General features: G+C 41.6%; 1 long non-coding RNA gene across 1 annotated transcript; it reads left to right on the top strand.

Moving 5' to 3' along the window:
• Nucleotides 1–348: 348 nt before the first annotated feature.
• LOC111969508 (uncharacterized) lies at nucleotides 349–8,595 on the top strand. The gene is made up of 5 exons (XR_011480507.1): nucleotides 349–502; nucleotides 2,762–2,884; nucleotides 6,929–6,994; nucleotides 7,834–7,892; nucleotides 8,032–8,595. It is a non-coding gene; the product is annotated as an uncharacterized lncRNA (long non-coding RNA).
• Nucleotides 8,596–8,876: the final 281 nt, after the last annotated feature.

The raw sequence follows: 8,876 nt of genomic DNA, 5'->3' as shown, positions 1-8,876 counted from the left end.
TCTTGTCTGCTTGTGTAAGCTATCCAAAGTGTTTGACTTCGGATCCCTGTTGTGTTAATCAATATCCCAATTGGAACTTACTCAAAGGTAAGTTATATGTATTAAAACCTAGAATAGAGTCTTCTAGACCTCACCATCTACAACACACCATTCTGAGCGGGGTCTGTTTTGAAACAAGTCGTGATAAAAACTGGCAAATGCCATCGCGTGCGTGTACCTGTTAGCAGTCAAGTTAAAGATTGGCCAAGTTGCGTGAGAGCGTTTTGGCCAAGCCCTCGCCTCCCCCAGCCCTTGGTTAAGGATGCTGGGGTGTGGGGGTGGGGGAGTATTCTGTCAGCACTGCAGGGGTGAAAGGGTGAATGAGTTCATTACCCTTACAGTCTCTCTTCTTTTAGGAAATGTACATCCTATTCCAGATAGCCCACTGACAGTGAATATATATCGACTCTGCACAGCAATACGAGGGATTTCCAACATAGTTGGACCATGGACTGAAACAGCGGTAATGAGCCTATCGACTCAGAATGAAATTATATTATTTCAACAACGTATTTTGGATGCATATAAGCTTTTCCTGTTAACCAGCATCATATTAGCCTGGCTGTTAGCCTATATGCTTTGATTGATAAACATAACTTGTTTCTGAGAAATCTCACTCGACAAATTCCTAACTTAATATCCACATGCATAATTAGACATTTAACCAAATCTCCTATCAATGCAGGATTTACGCGCAGACATGCGTTTTTATGCACGCATATCTCTATCATTCGGGCCACAATGGCCTGTCCATATACAAATAAACACGTGGAAATGGTTTACTATTGGTTTGTAGGCATAGGCCATAGAAAAGGCATGGATGTTTAATTAAGTTTTTATTGAAGACAGTTATGGTTAATTAGGCTATATTTTAAGCATTCGCTTATCTCTTTATTGTTTTATTTAAGTTGTTCTCTATATCATAATTTTCATAATGTAAATGGATTTATATTAATTGGCTTTTGTCTACTTGACAATATGCCTCTATTTTTTTTGTCTTGTATTTCAACTTCCAAGACCTAATGTGTTATACATTCGGTTCGGGGTTAAATGTAGGACTGTATCATTCACAATGGGTTAACTTTATTGTTCAATTTAAATAATTAGCATAATTCAACTTGAAGATGTCTCAAGACATTTAAGTGCAGATTTCAGTGTATACATGTGTGGCTATTAGAGATGTGTGGCTATTAGTTTCCTAATTAGTTAAACATTTGGATGATCATTCCTGGAATCCTGGATTACAACTAGTAGACAACCCAAAATGTGCAGGCTTTTGAGGAAAGTGAAGTGTAACTCCAAAGCCAAGTTAAAAGACACCAACGTGTAATTTAAATTCTGAAAAACAATAGGCTAATTTTCCACTGTTTGAGGCACATGAACATTATTGAGAGACGCTCTAAATCGCTTATTTTTTTCTCCTCCGAGATAGGCCTACACACCGTATTATTGCCATGCTCAATATGATGGATAATGCCATTCGCTGGGCTTTCGCCCACTCGCCGCACGTGCACCTAAGCGCTGCGTCCCTGCTCCTGCAGTTCGCGTGAGAAAGCGGAGCTCCGGCATGGAGGGGTGGGCTTGGTCTTCGGGACAATCCTAAATCTGCTTGGTCAGTCAAGCGAAGGCAGCAGCACCTGGAAAGACACTAGGGTCACGGAGGTGCACATTTTCGCGCGCTATAGCTTCTGTAAATGCGAGGATCTTGGCCTTTGGAGTCATGCGATCTACAACTCAGGCTTCACGCAGGCATGCAACTGGCTGGCTGAAGTCAACTGCTTAAATCCACCAAATACCAATTGACCTGCATAACCTTCACGTACGAACTTGGAAAACATTTTATGCCATTTCAAAGAGCTGTTTAAAAACAAAGTCACGTTCTCCAAATGAGACTGTTCACTGGTACAGCATGACACAGTCAAAGTCTGATTTATTAAGCATACCAGCCCAGCCGCAGCATACACATGAAGTATATAATCACACTAAGCATTACGCACAGCGTTGTGAGAGGAGAGGGAGACAATAGCGCGAGAGGCCATGGGACGGACATTCCATACAAGTCCAGCATTTAACGTAAACATCAGGATCACACCCGTTTGAAATAGGCTTCTGTTCATATGGCTATGGCTAACACGCCACTCCCTGCTCAGCATTAGTGACTTGATCAATGACCTCCAACAATTGGTATGACCTCTTATTGCCACGCAGGTTCGGTTATCTAACAATCCCCTTTGCAATTACATGGGAGTAAATTCAGATCAAATCAAATTTTATTGGTCACATACACATATTTATGTTATTGCGGTTGTAGCGAAATGCTTGTGTTCCTAGCTTCAACAGTGCAGTAGTATCTAACAGTTAACAACAATACACACCAATCTAAAAGTAAAATAATGGAATTAAGAAATATATAAATATTAGATCAAGCAATGTCGGAGTGGCATTGACTAAAATACAGTAGAATATAATACAGTATATCCTGTACATATGAGATGAGTAAAGCAGTATGTAAACATTATTTAAACATTATTAAAGTGACTAGTGTTCTATTATTAAAGTGGCCAGTGATTCCAAGTCTATAGGGCAGCCATTGAGGACAATAACGTGACAAATATCAATAGGAAATGTTCAAGTAGTCTGTTATTTAGTCACGTTAGGGTCACACACATACATCCATGATGTCCATTTACAGAGCTCACATRATAACCAAAACACTGTTTAGCCCACAGCAAATTGAAATTCCCTTGAAGAATCTCCCTTTCTGAGTAATGACTGTAAAGGCAGCTGAAGTCTTCAGTCCTTTGGCACGCAACAACCAAACACCTGTCACACACCTTCAAACCAGGTATGTGTGTGTGAGTGTGAGGGAATTTTTCGTGAGTGGGTTTGCATGTGTGTGAGGGCGTGTGGTTGTGTGTGAATGTTATGGAGGAGGTCAACTAACCCCTGTACACAGACTGGTAGTTAGAGCAATTAACCACTCAGGTGACAGGTCAGATTGGTGCACTCATCTCTCAGTCTTTTATTCTAGTCTGTAAACACCAGACAGAACAGTCTGTGCTACCAGAGGTTTGGAAGTGTCTTCTTTGAACTCTCAGCAAAATAAAACATGCATGAACAGAGACAGGAGGGGAGAGAGAGACAATATCACCATTGTTCATACACATAATGCCAAAGCACACAACACTTATTTATTAACATGTTATTACTTTTTATACTATGTTATTACTGTGTTTTGTTATCATGTTATTACTGTGTTATTACCACTTTTGTTATTACCAATTCTATGGAGTAACGTAAACCCCTAGGGCAGTACTTGTTACCCTGAAAAAGCTAATGACACCTCCTACTATGCAGATGTTTTAGGTTTTAGGGATGATCATCTGAGAGGGTTTGCCTCCGTCTTTTCTTTTGACTTGAAGACAGCCCAAACTCTAAGAAGGAAGAATGTGTAGTTATTTTTAAGTGCGGGGAGCGATGCATCGATCAGTGGGAAATCAGCCGTGTGGCTGAGTTGGTAGAGCACAGTACTTGCAAAGCAAGGGTTGTGTGTTCGATTCCCATGGGGACCAACACCAAAAATAAAAAAACGGGTACAAAAAAATATATGCACTCACTACTGTAAGTCACTCTGGATAAACTAGGACAACCATCTCAGTAACAGGTGCAGTAAGTACAAATACTAACAGATTGGATTAGTTTATAAAATGTATGTTATTTATCTTTGTGTAGCATAAGTTTAATCAACCAATCAATGTGCATGCTAAAATACAGACATTGAAACAAACATTTCTGAAAATCAACTTGCAATAGAGCATGCTGGGAAATATGATAATGATGGGTGTGTTTTTGAGTGTTTTACTCCACACAGATAAAAATGACAATCACACTCAACTCTGTTTATTAATACCAACACAGGGTTCTTTTACACTACTGAGTGTTGAATGTAACTCCTGAATCAACACTAGACATTTTACACTGAAAAATCAACACTAGGTAAAACTGGCCAATTTGCTGTGTACCATACTATACATTGCTGGTTCACTCATACTCCCTTCTATTCTCCTACTTTCTGCTCAATAAATTCACAGAAAATACTKATTTGAAAAKCAGAAATCATGGCAAAGATATCAACTATGTCAGTACTGTATATGTAAAATGATTAAGGGAATACCAGATACAGTACATGCATAAATATTCCCATATACAGTTACAACTATTCTCACAGCTATCTTTTAAAACTTAGCTGATTACTCAAACTCCTGATGTTGAAGATTAAAAACTGGTTTACGTTACTCCAAACATTATTGCTCAGGCACAATTTAAAATAATGAAAAAATACAATAAAATAGCTTCTACAGATTCAGAAGGGTTCTATGTAGAACCCTTCTTGCTTTCCAAAGAATCACCAAAGAACCCTTTCTTCCAAAATCGGCTCTTAGGATGAAAACTGTTCTAGGTTGAACTCTTTGCCTAACAAAGAACTCTTCTCTTCCAAAAAGGGTTCATTCTTCAGATAAAAAGGGTTCTTGGAAGAACCCTATCCATCTACAAATAACCCCTTTGGAACCTTTTTTTCTAAGAATTTAGGTCATGACACTACTCATGAATGTGTGACTGTGACCTCATACAAACCCCCTCTGGCTTGAGTAAGTCAACACGCAATCACTTACACTATACACAAACTGTAATTGAGCAACATTCTGTCTCGCTCGCTCCCGCGACCGGCTCGAAGTGCACACACAGGAATGCTGGGGTTCGGAACAGGGAGAGGAGGGGTCCGGTCCCCATATTGTATCACCTTCCCCTCACTGATTGGTGTGAACACCACATTAGTAACTGAGCGAACAGTCCCGGTCTCTCTCTGTCCATAAGCAAGCCAAAGTTAAAAATACTCACCGGGAAAAACAATAGTTGCGTGCGGAAATATCTCGGTCATCCATCTTTCTGTCACGCACGAAGCTGCCATGCGCCTTTTTTACGCTGACTCAAACTGGGAGCGAAAAAATAAGAGGACATATCATAAAGAAATGAAAATATGAAACGCGTGTACAAAGACAGACATACAACCACATAATGAAAGAAGATATGGATATGCTTGACACGCAAAACGAGCCATGCGTGAAACAAATTAACCTCGTCTGCCACGCTCCAATTCTCTCAGCGGGCTTCGCAGGCTACGGAGCGGGTTGACAGCACATTTACGGGTTAATCATTGTGCCACAGACCCGGCATTGCGTGCAGACTGTGTTTGCTCTGGCTGTGCCAAGGGTCGCGAGGTTGTGTACAGAGAGAGCAGGGGAGGCATCAGCCAACCTCGCGGGTCACCCCTTTTATCAAAACAGTCACCGACCGTTTTTTGAGAAGCACGCTACTGTTGTGTAAATAGAAAAGTTTGCAGAGATTGGCCAGACTCAAATGTGGATTTCTTCTATAGAAACTAGTGCATCATAATGCATATTTCAATCCGTGTTTGGCCATAAAACAAACTGACATTAAAAATTGACCAGAACATCGTAAGATATTGAAGTAGGTCTACAGAAAGATCTCCCTACATTCTTCAATTGTGTTTCATTGTGTTTTTTGTATAAATAGCAACAAAAAGGGATATTTCTAATAAACAAATAGATTAACTAATGTTAGAAGCACAAATGCTCAATATGCCTAATATTTGTAGTATTAGGCCTACACTTTAAGTGTTAATATTTGTCAAGGTCTCTGACATGTGCAGATTTACTCTCACAAAAAATGTACTCAATTACCTAGAATAATTTCAACATTCTTGCTTTGCCAAAAGAGTGATACTACAGAGACAGGATGGTCAAAACAATCTCTTGTCTGAGTTGTTTCATCTTGTGTGCATTCTGTTAGTCTGTGGGACGGTGTGTGGAAGAGAGAGTGTTGTGTTGTGGCCAGGCATCTATCTGCACCATGCAGTGTTTTTCTTGGACAGCACAGAAGACTTATCCCCAGGGCCCTGTTGAGTAATGGACTGAACCCGGTTCAAGCACAACAATACCTTTCACCCTACTGAGACAGGATGTCTGACACCACTGGCTACTGAATGGGTGGATGTGTGCGAGCAGCCTACACACTCATACACGTGTGTTATCACTGCAATGACTGTTGGGTGACTCGCAATGTTGTTGTAGATTAATCTCTGCACCCACAACCAAATAAGTCACGAGAGACTAGGTCTAGCTCTACTTGTCAAAGGGATCAATCAGTAATGATGTGTGCTATGGAACATTTCCTATAGCAAGAGGCAGCGGTATCAAAGTGACTAAGTCCATCATTAAGGCCATCATCACGCAGTCAGTCTTCTGAGTCATTGCATGTGGTTTAATAGTATTGTGTATTGTGTCAGAACCCCTGACATCCGTTATACTGTGGCTGGGGCTGCAGCTTTCCTCTATGGGTCCCCCAACACCAGCTCTGAGGATGTGYCCKCAGGGTGAGCAGCTATAGATTGCAGTAACGTTAGATATAGGAGGAGTCCTGACAATAGTCCTGACTGTTATCATCAGRAATATGAGTTTATTGTTTTYCTGATTKTTTTCTKACRTCACACAAYCYTTTTGTGATAGTTTTTCACTGCTTTCCYGTTACCGCTTGTYAAATTCAACACTCATTTTGCCCCTCACTCACACCTCTCGGTTTCATATGTTTCTGATCCAAAGTTTTCTCATAACCGCTGTGGTTTGTGGTCCTTCGCTCGACTTACTCCGTTTAACTTGTTGTGAACAAACAAGGTATAACAGCACGCAATATGTTTATAGGTTCAGCTTTAGCATTCATTGAACTTAAATTCCATTTAAATTTACCATTGTAACCCATGTAATTGTGACACACACACATCATGACATCACATTTTCTTTTCCACATTTAGCGTTTGTAGGAGGTGCAATGTGGGAGATCTGTGTGTGAGGATGCAAGAGGGAAATTAACTGAAAAGGTAAATATCTTCTTTGCGTGAGGAGGCCTGGTCTCTCAGGTACTACCCACCATATGTAGTGCTGAAAGTCATTGTGTGCTAAGGCTTTATCTTTTAATCAGTTGTGTTCACCATCAGTTAATTGTTTGTGCATGCCAAGACTCAGACACATTGGATTCATTACACGCAGAGGGAAAATAGAAGCTTGATGACCTGATAGGTGCTAATGCTGTGTGTGATTACTACAAAGCTACACACGTCTGGACAATCATGTGGTTTACTTGGGAAGGGTTTCTGTGACAATATTCCTGATCTCAACTGATCACGTGCATGTTGGGTCGGCACTTTCTTTTTTTCTTTCTGTGTATGCTCAGATTATTATTATTTTTTTGCATAATTGTGTGAGAGAAAAAATGATTGGGAGAGAGACAAAGAGAGAGATAAAGACAGAGTGATGTTGACTGCAGTGCAGTCGCTGTCCTGCCTGTGCTGTGTGAAGGAGAAGCTATAATCCGGTGGCCTGTGAGCCTCTACCGCCCCACACAGCAGGAGATTAAAGATGCTGGCTGTGATAAGGAACCACTAAGGAGACACAGCACCGCAGATCACGACCTCTGGGGGTACCATGCCACAAGGCCAATGGTACACATGGCGATGGAGCAATATCCTGCCTTTACTGAGTGTTTGTGTGTGTGTGTGTGTGTGTGTTTATGTATGGTAGCTGATGTAGGTATGTGTATGCGTGTGAGAGGAAGGGAGTGACAGTCAGAAAGTGGTAAACATATAGACTCTCCCTGCTTTGGTGTGCTTGTGTATGCCCATGGGTGTTACCTGTCCTGAATAAACAACTGTCCCCGCAGGGCCCTGGTGTTCCCCATCCACCCACCCCACCTCAGCTCTCTGACTCAGGGGCTACAAGGCAAGCATCCCAAACAGAAAAACAACCTCCACCTCCTCCTCCTCCAGTAGCTTATACAGTAACATATACAGGGAGGCAACGTTATGTTTGTCTGTCTAACTAACTGCTTGGCACCATCCCCTCACTTTACCCCCTGCAGGCCTCCTGCTCCTGAGAGGAGATGAATACACTCAGTCAAACCAGTGTTCTCTGTCCTGGCCCTGTATCAACCCGCTGAAGAATGGCAGCAAATCAGTAGTTTGATTATGTAAAGTAAAAGTAAGTATTGTTGTTATGTTTAGTTAGTTAACGACTGACTGAGGGATGGGCCGTATGGAGGAACATGATAGGTGCAGGGCAGAGCGTACCCCTTTATAATGGTTACAGGGCAGAGTAAACCCCCTTTAAATACACTGTAGTATAGATATGTGATTAGGTATCTATTGTGATGGAGTAGAAAGCCCCTGGACTCTCAGTTCTCAGATGTTGCCTTCCAGTGTCCCATCAAACTGGGCTACAAATCAATCTGCCAACAGCCCTATTACTTTGCCTGTCAGGTGTGAACAGTTTATTCCCATTTGATTCTCAGCCAGCTCCCAACCGCCACCTACCAAATAAAAGCAGCTGTAATTATAACACTTGCAAAAAAATAAATGCCCATGTGCTACTGTTCAGCCTCAGCTTGCCTGGGGATACTGTGACATTTGTTTTTGCTTTCTTCTCTCTCTCTGTCTCCCTCCCTCTCCTTCCCTTTACCCTCCCCCCCCCCTTGCCTCTCTCCCACAGGAGGGGCATGCATGGTACGCAGGCACGTAGTAGTGTTAAATCCTGCATGCAGGACAAGATGGTACAGGAGATAAGGGCAGGAAATATCAGAGTGGCATGCACAGACATACCTCTCTCTGTTCTCAGTGTTCTCTGCTTGTTTTCGCTTTTGTCAGATTTTATGAGGGTTGCCAGATTGGAGTAAAATGCTGATTTGGCWTTTTTTTTTGTGGTATTGAT

Source organism: Salvelinus sp. IW2-2015, linkage group LG10 (assembly GCF_002910315.2).
Source record: "Salvelinus sp. IW2-2015 linkage group LG10, ASM291031v2, whole genome shotgun sequence".
NCBI lineage: Eukaryota > Metazoa > Chordata > Actinopteri > Salmoniformes > Salmonidae > Salvelinus > Salvelinus sp. IW2-2015.
Note: the sequence above shows the minus strand (reverse complement) of the source record. Positions and strands in the feature narration are given on the sequence as shown.